General features: G+C 39.6%; 1 protein-coding gene across 6 annotated transcripts in view; it reads left to right on the top strand.

The window, feature by feature from the left end:
• Window positions 1-400: 400 nt before the first annotated feature.
• kiaa1109 (KIAA1109 ortholog) overlaps window positions 401-13598 on the top strand; it is a 447188-nt gene continuing 433990 nt past the window's right edge. For 5 of the 6 annotated variants that reach the window (XM_073042847.1, XM_073042845.1, XM_073042848.1 and 2 more), the window contains exons 1-2: window positions 419-518; window positions 3173-3258. The gene's annotated coding sequence lies outside the window, so the exon portion shown is untranslated. Of the gene's footprint in view, window positions 519-3172; window positions 3259-13598 lie in introns of all 6 variants that reach the window. The other variant, XM_073042844.1, reaches the window with a different exon arrangement.

The raw sequence follows: 13598 nt of genomic DNA, 5'->3' as shown, positions 1-13598 counted from the left end.
AGAACTGCCGCTCGCTGGATTTGTTTTTTTCTTTGCACCATTCTCTGTGAACTCTAAAGACGTGAAAATGCCAGATCAGCAATTTCTGAAATACTCAAACCACCCAGCCCGGTACGAACAACCTGGGTCACAGATCTTCCCCATTCTGATATTCGGTCTGAACAACAACGGGACCTCTACTTGCATCATTTTCAAACGTAAATTCTATTTTTCTCCTCCACGCCGGCTGGAGATGCTTCATTTTCCTGCTATTAGTTTAATTTAAACGTATAAACACTTTTTTTTAAAATTCCAGAATTGTGTTTTAACAGGTCATTAACGCGAACCGCACGACTCGGAAAGCGCAGCGCTACGGCCGCTGGCACATGCGCAGCCGGGGTGGGAGGGGGGCTGTTCGCGCATCTCGCGAGATCTGGCACCTGGCCGCTTGCAGGAAACGTCAGGTTGGAAATGGGTCGGGGACGGGGAGAGGTGGCGCCGTGTTCCCGGGAAACAAGCACACGCAGAGGATGGGTCAGGTAGACAGGCGCGGGGCGAAGAGCGGTCGGGTGCTGTTCAGCTGCTGCTGGGCAGTTCCTTCGTGTTACAGGAGAGAGTAACGTTTAGGCTAATGGCGGAACGGGGAAATCCATTTGACAACGCCACCTCCCTCTCCCATTGGAATAAAGTGGGCCTAGCTGATGGAATGTTGCGAGGTTTTCAGTCGTAAACATCAAAACAAATGGTTTCTGCCCACTGCATGTCTGGGCAGTTATTGTGCTTCCTGTCATCGGAAACCCTATGTCTGTTGCTTCAGAGCAAGATCAGTGGGGCACATTTTGTTTATTCCAGGGAAAACAAGATTAATAATTACAATAAATTCTAGCGGCCACAGATGTAAAATGTATTTAATTATCGCTAATATTTCAGTTTGATTATCCTTCAGCTGTAAAGGGTCGTTTTGTATCTCCTCGACAGCTCCTTATCCTACTGAGTATTTCCATTGTTTTTCTTTGTCGTCTCCTATGTTATTTCTAACATCTGTGTTTCACTTTACTTTTGTACTATTGTATGTTAATTATTGGTCATAGATGTATAAGATCACAGTTTAGTTTCTACTCTGACTCTATTAAACAGCAGTGGGGTAATAATGATTACCTTATATAAGATTCAGTGAAGTAGTGTTGTATTTGACACCATACTTCACCGACCTTATCATTGATTTTAAAAATAACTAGTGTACATACTAGATTTGTTAGTAAAACACATATCTGATACACAAACCAGTTTGAAAGAATACATATTTAAATGGCCCAAATTTTAATTTAATTCTCTCTAAACTTCGAATGAGAGAAAATGGAGAAATTATGCAGTTAAATCTTGTGGGTTTTAGAGGTAAATCTGTTTTGATCCTCTGCCCTATTCAGTAGCAGCAGTTTGCTTGCAGCCCACACGTTAATCAGAAAACTTTGCAGTTTTCTGCTTACCATGTTATTTGAGCATCATACCTATTCTGGCTATTCCATGTCCATGCATTAGTGAAATGACCCCTAAATGACTCAAAATGAACAGTATGTAAACTTTTACTTAGCAGCTCTGGGTGGGAAGCAGTGAATGTGTTGCTACAGGCTAATCTGTGATAAAGGTTGAGGATGAAAAATACTGATTTCCAGTGTTTGTTGAGAGCTGAAGGGCTGGCTGTATTTGATACAGAGGAACTATTGGCTAAATTGCCTTCACAATAGCAGTAGCTGCTGTGCTTTCGCAGCATTATCTGTATCTTGCAGACTTAGAATCTTGCTTTAAGTTTCACTTCTCTTGCAAAACCACTGTATAATACAATTATAAGACTTAGTCAAGTCCATGGTGCTAGGTTCATTTCTGCTTCTAAGGCAGTTGTTATTTCTGGAGTTCTTTGACTTTTAGAACTCCGTCAAGCTATCAAAATTTTCAGAGTGCTACTCTGTATCCGGGTGATTCCTCAATGCTTTTCAGAGCAAGCTGGTACAAAAATATTTAATCACTTTCTACAATGGATTGGAGGAGAGCAAAGCTGTTTTGCAGCAGTTGATTTGTCAGATTTAGAATTTTTGCATAATGCTTCAGTAGTTTTTTGTAGTAGGACTGCTTATTTTGTGGAATCCTTGTCATGTTGGTGGGTTGCCAGGCCTGCCCTGAGGAAAATTCAGCTTTGGGTTGTGGGACAGTAATGGCATTTTAACTTGGGCTAACCATATTTTCTAGATGCCCTGAAGCAACAACCATAATGTATTTCTGCATTCTGTTGACAGAGATTGGGCAAACCAGTCTCTTGTGTTTCTTCTCCTTACATAATAGTGTTTTATATTCTATCTTTTAATCTCCTAAAATATTCCCAGAATTTAAACACCTTGGAATTCTATTGCTAATGTGCCATCACCATCCCAGCAGGCAAGTTCAGAACCGTGACATCTTGGCTATCTGGTGTTGAAGTTTTGTCTGCATTTAGTCCGCTTAATTTCTCTAGTATTTTCTCTTTGTTATTATTTGTTTAATGGCTCAGCTATTTCTTCATCTCCTGACAATAATTTCTCATGCAACACAGCTTTTTTATTGCTACTCCTTTAATTGTTGACAGTCTTTCCGTAGTTTTTAGAAATTTTGCTAATTTATTGCCATGGTTTACTATCTTGCTCTATTTTTTATTGTATTTCCTAAAACTATCAATGCTCTGGCTTACTACTTAAGGCAATATTATAAATCTCTTCTAATCTACTGTTATTTTAGTCTGCAGAGAGTCATGGATCAGTTATGTGGAATATTTATTTCCCCATGGAATGTATAGTTATAATTTTTATTTAGAGATGCAACATGGTAATATGCCCTTCCAGTCCAGTAAGGCCAGCACTACCCACTTAAACCTCGTGTTACCAATTAACCTACTAAGCTGTACTTCTTTGGGGTGTGGGAGGAAATTGAAGCACTGGGAAGGAATCCACAAGATTGTGAGGAGAAAGTACAACTCCTTACAGACAGCACAGGAGGGAATTAAGCCCAGGCTTCATGTGCTGTAAAGTGTTATGCTAACTGCTGTTACCATGACACCCACAAAGTATTTCTTGAACTATACTGCCAGTCACATAGAAACTGATTTCATTTATATTTTCTTAGATTCTGAGTATACTGGAGTAACATTTAAATTTATTATGTTTAGGTTTTAAGGTCAAACTGAAGGATGATTGTCAAGAGTTTTCACAATCCATATAGGTATCCTTCCAGGATATATCCTGTTTAATTTATGTAAGTAATTTGATTTTTTTTTATTGTTTCCTTTTGAGATATTCTAATTTGGTGCTATTTATTTATAACTGCATTAATCATGTAAACGCTTTGATTGAAAATTTCTGCAGTTAAATTTTGTAGCCTCACCTTTGACAATTAAATGTGTAGTAGCAAACTGTGTTGAACATCAGGAGAGTATTACAAAGTGATGGATATGATGGGAGTGGTACAATGCAGTTAGATTGGACTTGTAGTCCAGTAGCCTATTCGAATGATCCAGAGACATTAGCTCAAGTGCTGCTTTGACATACCTGGAATTTAGACTAACGTTTGTATTCTTGCTGATAAAGCCATCAGAGCAGTTTTTAAAATAAAATATCTGGATTATTAATGTTCTTTAAGAAAAAGTGTTGAAGTCTCTTATCAGATCTGGCTCACAGGTGACTTCTGAAAGTATTTAAAGAACTATGAAATCTCCTGGTATCAGCTCAAACATGGATAAGAATGATCATCACCTTCAGTTGATGAACCAGTAGTTATCTGTGTTCAACCAGTCACTGAGAGCAGCAGGGTTAAGAATGCACTCTTGGGGACTTAGCAATGTCACTAGCTATGCTGGCTGAGGTTTGAATTCTGTAGCTGTCAAATTGGATCTGTACGGGATTGACCCAGAACAAGAGTTAAACCTACTTGAACTCTTCCTTGAAAATCTAACTGTTGCAGATGCACCTGCCATGAAATATTTCCTAGGAGTGAACGCTAAACAGTGCCTGTAGGATCAAAGACCCATTATTACCTGTGTTGTGTTGCTGTTTAATTTTCCTCAGGGGGGTAGATGAAGAATGAATTGGGCATTTCAGAATGGGATATTTTTGAGATGCTATGGATCATAAACGGTGGAAAAATAGTATTTCACTACATGCTTATAACAAAGTACTTTACTCATTCTACCATTGTCATCAAGCCAGGGAACAATCATAAACTTTTTTGTTTTTATTGAAGCTTGAAATTCCAGCATGTTGAAGTACAACTTTATTGTCATTCAATCATACACATGAATACAGCTAAATGAAACGTCGTCCCTGTGGGGCCAAGGTAGAAAACTCAGTGCATATAGTCACACACAACATATTTAGTTATGAACCAACACATACAGTCACAAAATAATATTAAGACAAGTTACCAAAATAATATAACTCATCCCTGAGTGGCATGGCCTGAAGACTGACAGGTTGCCATAAAGTGCAAGATGCATTTTTATGTAAAACAGTATAATGCTACTGGCATTTATAAGCAGTAGTATAAATATGTGATACATCTGCAATAAAAGGCAAAAAGTGACCGGTGCAGGATGAGAGTGCGTCTGCGAGTTTGAGAGTTAGAGGAGGTGGTGGCAGGGCATTCAAGCAGGGTGTACCTGTGTGGTGGGTGGCAGCAGGGTGTTAAGATGTCTAACAGCCTGGAGGAAGAAGTTCTGGTGCTTATGCTGCGGAACCTTCTGCCTGATGGCAGGAGGTCAGTGTGATTGTGGGAACATGGGAGGGCTCTTTGACAATTGGAGGCACTATGTATGCAATGCTTCTGATATATATTCCAAATAGGGGAGACTCCAATAATGTTTTCAGCAGTCCTCACTATCCATTGTGGGATCTTGCGATCTGATGTATTGCAATACCCGTACCAAACAGTGATGCAGTTGATCAGAATGCTCGCGATATGGTGCTGTGCTCCTACAGAACATGGTGAGAATGGGCGTGGGCAGGGGGTGGGGGAGTGAGGAGAGCTTTGCTTGTCACAGTCTTGTCAGGATGTGGAGGTGTTCCTGCGCTGTCTTGGCTAAAGAGAAGGTGTTGAGAGACCAGGTGAGATCGTCAGTTATGTGCACGCCATAAAACTTTGTCCAACTCCACAGAGATGCTGTTGATGTGCAGTAGGGAGTGGTCAGCCTGCACTTTCCTGAAGTCCACCATCACCTCTTTCGTCTTGTCCATGTTGAGGCGCAGGTTGTTGTGTTTACAGCAGTCTGCAGCTGCAGTGTGTATGAAGGTCAAGGCTTTGCAATCATCTTCAGCCGCAAGATACCTCAGCCATCACAGAAACTACGGTAGTCATCGGCAAATTAAATGTAATTTTTGATATTAAAAAAATTGCTTTTAGTACAAAATAAAGCTCACACTATAGAAACATACAACATCTCAGCTGTTCTGAAGACGATGGTGCTGAACTTGATGCATTTTTGGCTGAGGTTTTTCAGTGCAGCTACCATATTGGCATCTATGTGATAATTGTCCAGAAATGTTTTTTTCCACATAGGCAGAACTGTAAAGTGCAAAACTGGTGACATATGAGGGACTGTACATTTTGAATGGCAAAACACACCTGTGTTTGCCATAGTAAAGTGATCCCACAATCAATAGATGAGACCAAAGCTATGCAGTTATACCACATTTAACTGTGAATAGCGATGGATCGTTAAACTAATGTAGAAGAACTACAAATATCTCTATACTCACTGACCATATGGAGGTTGGTCTTTGACTGCCAAAGGGCTCGGGCATTTATAACCATCATTTATAGGCACTCCTCTGTTTTTGTGGATGTTTGCAAAGAAAAAGAATTTCAAGATGTATATTGTATACATTTCTCTGACATTAAATGTACCAACTGAAACCTATTGAAATACTAAATGACTGATTCATCTGTCTTTTCCTGAGCTTATTGCCATCCCAGAAGTTAGACTTCAGTTAATTAAATTAACTGAAATGCAATATCCAAAAATGCATCAGACATAGCAGAGGATTTAAGACCAGAAACTTAAGTGAACTGATCAGTGACTGTGTGTCATGCAAGCATCTCCTGAAACCTTTGTTTGTCAAACTCCCCTACCTTCCCAAGGCTTTTCTACTTTCAACAGTGTAGGATTTAGGAATCTGGAATATTTTTCAACCAATGAGTGTAAATTCAAAAACAATTGAGATGTTGCATGGCTTATGACAAAACCTACCTACCTGAGGTACATTCTTGCTGTTATTGGGTGCCGAATCAGTGACCATGAACACCTTGCCTCCGCAGAAGCTGCTTCACATCCATATTTCCCCTCATAGCATCCTCTACATAGCACCATCCAGAGACAGAGAAGCAGTTTCAGCGACAGGTTACTATCGATGCAATGCTCCTCAGACAGGATGAAGAGGTCAATACTCCCCAATGCCATTAGGCTTTACAATTCTACCGCCAGGACTTAAGAACTTTTTAAAAGCTATTATTAATGCTTTTTGAGATAGTGATTTAGATGCATATAATATTTTTTTACTGAGTTAAGTATTGTATGTAATTAGTTATGCTACAACAAGTGTATGGGACATTGGAAAAAAAGTTGAATTTCCCCATGGGGATGAATAAAGTATCTATCTATCTATCTATCTATCTAGATGCTGCCTGACTTGCTGAATTTCTCCAGCATCTTGTGTGTGTTTTGCTCAAAATTTCCAGCATCTGCCGAATCTCTTGTATCTATGATTTGCTTCTTGACCTGCTGTGTTCCTCCAGCAGCTTGTTTTTATGCTTCAGATTCTGGCATCTGCAGTCCCTTGTGTCTCAGATCTACTAGTTTGCTATGTGTTCTGAAGATATTCCTACTTTGAGGAATTTCTCCTTTTTTTAATTTGGGAGTTCTGAGAGTCCTCTGTTGTGACTGCTTTTCATCAACATTCTTGCCATGACTTGATACCTCCATTTGTCATCTACCAGTGTCTGCCTCATCCCTCTTTCTTACTTTAATATGCTGGCCATCTTCCCTGATGCAAGCTCTTGACCTAAAATAACGACCATCCCTTGACCTTCATAGATACTGCTTGACCAAATGAGTTCCTACTGCACTGCTTTTTTTTTGTAAAGGTGATATTTCACATTGACCTTTAATCACAACCATTGCTTAGTCAATGTGGTCCAGACTGTGTTCCTTCTCTGTTGTAATACACACAAAATGCTGGAGGAACTCAGCAGACCAGTCAGCATCAATGAAAAAGAGTTAACAGTTAACATTTCAGGCTCAGACCCTTCATGAGTCATGATGAAGAGTCTTGGCCCGAAACATCGACTATTTACTCTTTTCCCTCAATGCTGCTGTGTTCCTCCGACATTTTGTATGTATTACTTTCATTTTCAGCATCTGTAGATTTTCTTGCTTGCTTCCTCTGTTGTTTTTGTTTGGTTTCAATTATTAAGAACGTAGAATAGAGGTAGGTAATGGGAATGGCAGGACTTCCTGTGTGGTTTATATCCAGGTGAAATTTAGGTTTCTTTATTGTTTATATATGTTTCTCAGCTGAGGTTTTCCTCTTTGAAAAGGCTATATATTAGTGAATTGACCACTTTGTGACTTGACAAATAATAATACAGTTCTGAATGATATTGTATTAGGATATCATAAATTATGAGAAGCTTGCAACCAAATAATCATTACAATAATCTGATTCATACTATAATTTTAATATGATTACCATTGAAATAAGAGCTAACAAGGAACAAAAACACTGGTTGGAGTAGTTTGCAGGGCGCCTAATAAATTTAGAGGAAAATTAATGGAGGAATTGCACATTAGAAGGACAAACCAAAGTAGAACATACAAGGTAAATGGTAGGGCACTGAGGAGTGCAGTAGAACAGAGGTATCTGGGAATACAGATAGAAAATTCCCTAAAAGTGGTGTCACAGGTAGATAGGGTTGTAAAGAGAGCTTTTGGTACATTGGCCTTTATAAATCAAAGTATAGAGTATAAGATTTGGAATGTTATGGTGAGGTTGTATAAGGCATTGGTGAGGCTGAATTTGGAGTATCGTGTGCAGTTTTGGTCACCAAATTACAGGAAGGATATTAATAAGGTTGAAAGTGCAGAGAAGGTTTACAAGGATGTTGCTGGGACTTGAGAAACTGAGTTACAGAGAAAGGTTAAATAGGTTTAATTTTAATTTTAAATTTAATTTAATTTAACTGCTTAAGGTTGATGAACTTTTATGCAAACTTGTAAAGTTCTCAGCAGACATAACTTATTTAGAAATACTAATAAAATAGTTTAGTTGTGGATATATCTCTCTTTATTGCACATTGGAGAATAGAAACAAAAGGGTAAACAAAATGGCAATAAAATAATTAACATCACAAAAGAGGAACTACCAGACAAATGAAAAGAACTGGATACCTATCATGCCGGATTTCAAAGAGAGCTGAAATATAAGCAAAAGCACAAAATACTGCCAACACTCAATAGGTCCAATTTCAATTTTCTAGCATATTCAATTTGTTTGATTTTCCAATTAAAGTTACTATGTTCATGATGCTCTTTATTAAGTACTCAAGATTCTGGAACAAGATAAGCAAACTGGAAAGTAGTAAACATTCTGTAACACCTATTAATGAATTGAGGGAGAGAAGTTGAAGTTACACTAAAGGAATTTTTTTGACTGAGATGAACAAGATATGGACTTGAGACTATAATTCCAATTGAATTTTATTAACTTCTTCAAAGATGTACAACAAACTTAAATGAAGTGGTATGTCTGCAGTTGAGCCCAATAACAATATCGCAATCTTGAAACTTCTCTAAGGTGCATCTTCAGTTCGTGCTATGTTTTGTTGACTAACTTTACAAAGTGTATCAATCATATGCAGAACATTGCTGATTTAATCTTCTTCTCTGGGCTTGGGGCTTGCCATGGTCAGCCAGGAATTGCGGCCAAAGTAATTGATTTGTCTTTTTTTTTTACTTCTCCATGGCTTCCAGAAGGTTCAATGTACAGACCTCTCCTGAATGGTTACCTCAACGTGTTCACTTCTCAGTTGAGTTTTCAAATCTGTAGTTTCCCTACTTTCTTTTCTGACCTTGCACTCTGGCACAATCACGTTAGTCCTTGTAGCTGTTTTTTCCTATGTGCCTTCAGAAACAATACTTTGTTCAGTGCGTTGTTCACTTGTACCTATTATTGAAGAATGACTAACAAAATTTGTGCATAATTAAGTATCAGGACCTTGCCCTAGGCCTACACAAGAAACCAGTATGTGTAGACAAGTTTGATTAAAGTGTATTGCTGTCAAAATTCTGTAATTCATCATTTAAGGACAGTATAACCAAATACTTGGGAAAATGTATTGCTGGGCAGTGTCTTCATATGTTTGCATTGGGAAAATGCTTTGATAAACTTTGTGGAATTAATTTTGATGAAGTAGCCAGCAAGATAGATATTTTGCAATTAGGGTTGGGAGTTTGCACAGTAGTACAGTAGATTCTGGTTAATTGAGACACATCGGGACCTGTACATTTTGGCTCAATTAAGTGGCTGCCTGTTAGCTGAAGTTTCAGGGAAGTAGTTTTTAAAAAAAAGACAAACTATGTAACAAATTTTGTATTTAAATGAAATACAGAATAAATTAGAACTCTAGCAATATTAGTTCCTAATATTTATTGACAGAGGAATTCATCCAGTATAAGGTGTTCTGTTCTTTTGACAGACTGTAAATGAAGAAAATCAGTGCAGACACCCAGTCCAGATAATGGACTGCCTTCATACAATACTTTCAATGATTGCATCCTCCAAAACAACTCCTCGTGTTGATTAGATTCAACTAACAACAACTGTTCAGCCATTTCATTTTATTTTTCTGAGATGCAACTTTTTTCTTATCAATATACTGTCAAGTCAAGTCAAGTCACTTTTTAATGTCATTTCAACCATAACTGCTGGTACAGTACACAGTAAAACTGAGACTTTTTTCAGGAGCATGGTGCTACATGAAACAGTACAAAAACTACACTGAACTATGTAAAAACAACACAAAAAACTACACTAGACTACAGACCTACCCAGGAATGCATAAAGTGCACAAAACAGTGCAGGCATTACAATAAATAATAAACAAGACAATAGGGCTGTAAGGTGCCAGTCCAGGCTCTGGGTATTGAGGAGTCTGATGGCTTGGGGGAACAAACTGTTACATAGTCTGGTCGTGAGAGCCCGAATGATTCAGTGCCTTTTCCCAGATGGCAGGAGGGAGAAAAGTTTGTATGAGGGGTGTGTGGGGTCCTTCATAATGCTGTTTGCTTTGCGGATGCAGCGTGTAGTGTAAATATCTGTAGTGGCGGGAAGAGAGACCTCAATGATCTTCTCAGCTGACCTCACTATCCGCTGCAGGGTTTTGCAATTCCGAGATGGTGCAGTTTCCAAACCAGACAGTGCTGCAGCTGCTCAGGATGCTCTCAATACAACGTCTGTAGAATGTGATGAGGTTGGGGGCGGGTGGGAGATTGACTTTCCTCAGCCTTCATAGAAAGTAGAGACGCTGCTGGGCTTTCTTTGCTATGGAACTGGTGTTGAGGGACCAGGTGAGATTCTCCGCCAGGTGAACACCAAGGAATTTGGTGCTCTTAGCGATCTCTACAGAGGAGCCTTCGATGTTCAGCGGAGAGTGGTCACTCTGTGCCCTCCTGAAGTCAACAACCATCTCTTTTGTTTTGTTCACATTCAGAGATAGGTTGCTGGCTCTGCACCAGTCTGTTAGCCGCTGCACCTCCGCTCTGTATGCTGACTCGTCGTTCTTGCTGATGAGACCCACCATGGTCGTGTCATCAGCAAACTTGATGATGTGGTCCGAGCTGTGTGTTGCAGCACAGTCGTGGGTCAGCAGAGTGAACAGCAGTGGGCTGAGCACACAGCCTTGGGGGGGGCCCCCATGCTCAGTGTGATGGTGTTGGAGATGCTGCTTCCGATCCGGACTGACTGAGGTCTCCCAGTCAGGAAGTCGTGTGCAGTTGCAGAGTGTTCAGGCTCAGCTTTCCAATAAGTTTCTGAGGAATGATTGTGTTGAACTGAAGTCTATGAACAGCATTCGAACGTACATGTCTTTTTTGTCCAGGTGGGTTATGACCAGGTGGAGGGTGATGGCAATGGCGTCGTCTGTTGAATGGTTGGATGGTATGTGAACTGCAGGGGTTCCAGTGAGGGGGGGCAGTAGAGTCTTGATGTGCCTCATGACGAGCCTCTCAAAACACTTCATTACACAGATTAGTCCATTATTTTGGTTTTCACCAATTGTATTAAGTTGCAGAGAAGTTCTTTGGATATTTGCACTAAATTTACCCAACAAGTTGAAGAGTTTCTGGTTGTAATGTGAAAGAGGAGAGCATTAAAAAGAGCAATAGCTATTAAAGATTAGGAGATCAGATAAGAGTTTGTGAGAATTAGAATTTAATCCGGAGGAGTTCGACGTAAAACATTGGGAAGGTGTAACAAAGCAAGAAAATATGTGTTTTAAATAGATAGGTATTGAGAAATGTGGAGGAACAGAGGAATCTTGAAGTGAATATCTGGATTCTTGAAGGTATTTTGATGGTAGATGAGGTGAGTGAAAGGTATTCAGGATGCTTTTCTTCACTAACCAAGCTGTAGAATATAAGAATAGCTAGCTTGTTTTGGGCTCTTAAGTTATTTTTGGACATTGGTTTTAATATTATGTACACCTACAACACTAGTTTCTGCATTTTTGATTTCCTTTTTTTATTACTTTAATGTAATTTTGTATCCTTGATCTGCCTGGAAGGCATCCAAACAAGCTTTTTACTATATCTGAGTGCGTGTGACAACAATAAACGAACACATTTCTCAACATCACATTGCAGGAAGGATGTAATTGTACTGAAGTTGGTGCAGGGAAGAACTATGAGGATCTTGTAAGGACTGGGGAAATTTTACCAAGAGGAAAAAAATTGGGTGAGGTAGGATTGTTCTTTATAGAGCAGAGGAGGCTGAGGGGAAGCTTAATTGAGAAGCAGAAACATTCAGGGCTATTGAATATGGAATTCCAGGATTTATACCAAGCAATGATGAAAGACCAAAGATATATTTCCAAATCAAAATTGAGTGTGACCTGAAGGGGAACCTTAAGATTGTGGTTTTCTCACATGTCCTATGCTCTCATCCTCGGTGATAGAGGTAAGTGAATTTGGAAATCCAGGTGAACAACTGCAATGAATTTTGTAGAGGGTACATACTATGGTTACTGTGTACCAGTGCTAGAGGGAATGAAGGTTGGGTTGGTACAGGGTGTGCTATTTAAGTTGGTTAGATGGTGTTGTATGTGTGAATTGAAGCTATGTTCATCCAGGGAAATGGTGAATTTTCCATCATTTTCTTGATTTGTGTAATATAAATGGTGGAAACGCATTGGAGCAGGTGGAAGTGAGTCAATTTTTCTTTTTTCTGCAGGATTCTTCTGACCTGCACTTGCGGGTTTGGTATTGACACAAGTCCATAGAACAGAATTAGGCTATTTAGCCCACTAAGTCTGCTCTGCCATTCCATCATGGCTAATTTATTATACCTCTGAACCCCATTCTCCTGCCTTCTTCACGCAACCTTTGATGCCCTGGCTAATCACAACCCCTCAAAATCCACTTTAAGTATACCTGTTGACATGGCCTCCACAGCCATGTATGGCATGAATTCCACGGATTCATTAGTCTCTGGCTAAAGAAATTCCTCTTCATCTCTGTTCTAAAGGGATATCTTTCTATTCTGAGGCAGTATTCTCTTGTCCTAGACTCTTCCACTATAGGAAATATCCTTACCATGTCCACTCTATTTAGGCCTTTCAATATTCTTTTAGTTTCAATATGACTTGGCTAGTTATGTTTTTGGTCAATGTCAACAACCCCCCCCCCGCTATGATGGTGACAGTCATGGTACATAGTGATAGTAATGCCATTGAAAGTTGAGAATACTTGGTTAGATTCTCTTTAATCTTAGTGATCGTCATTGTCTGGCATCTTTGTGACCTGGTTCCTAATTGCCACTTATCAGTCTTTGTCCAAATGTTGTTCACAGTTTTCCACTGTGAGGGTGGACATTCCAAGAGGATGTTGAGATGGATCTTCAGAAACAGCAAATGCTATCCAACACTTGCATGCTGATCCCTGCTATTGCTGAGCTTTGGGATGTTCTTGAAGCCACCATTTCTTCCTGTTTAGCTGTTGAGTTGCTATTCATAAGTTGTTGTGATAGGGCAATGGAGTTCTAACCTGATCCTTTTGTTGTGAGGCGGCTTCTGTCTGTTGTATGTGCCTGCAGTCTGGTGAAGTCTCACTGGCCTGTTACCTCATTTTAGTTGTACCTGGTGCTGCATTTTGCATGCCTTTCCATATTCCTCATTTGAATCAGCTTGGTTACCTGGCTTAATGTTAACGAAAGTGAGCCATAAATATTGCGCTGAAAGTGAGCAGATTATTGCGCTGTACATGCCTTTCTGCTCCTTCAGATGGCCCCCCCCCATTTTTTTGCTGATGCCAGTTTTGAGCTGATAGCACAAAA

Source organism: Hemitrygon akajei, chromosome 4, assembly GCF_048418815.1.
Source record: "Hemitrygon akajei chromosome 4, sHemAka1.3, whole genome shotgun sequence".
NCBI lineage: Eukaryota > Metazoa > Chordata > Chondrichthyes > Myliobatiformes > Dasyatidae > Hemitrygon > Hemitrygon akajei.
The sequence above is the reverse complement of the archived record's forward strand: the minus strand, read 5'-3'. Positions and strand labels throughout refer to the sequence as shown.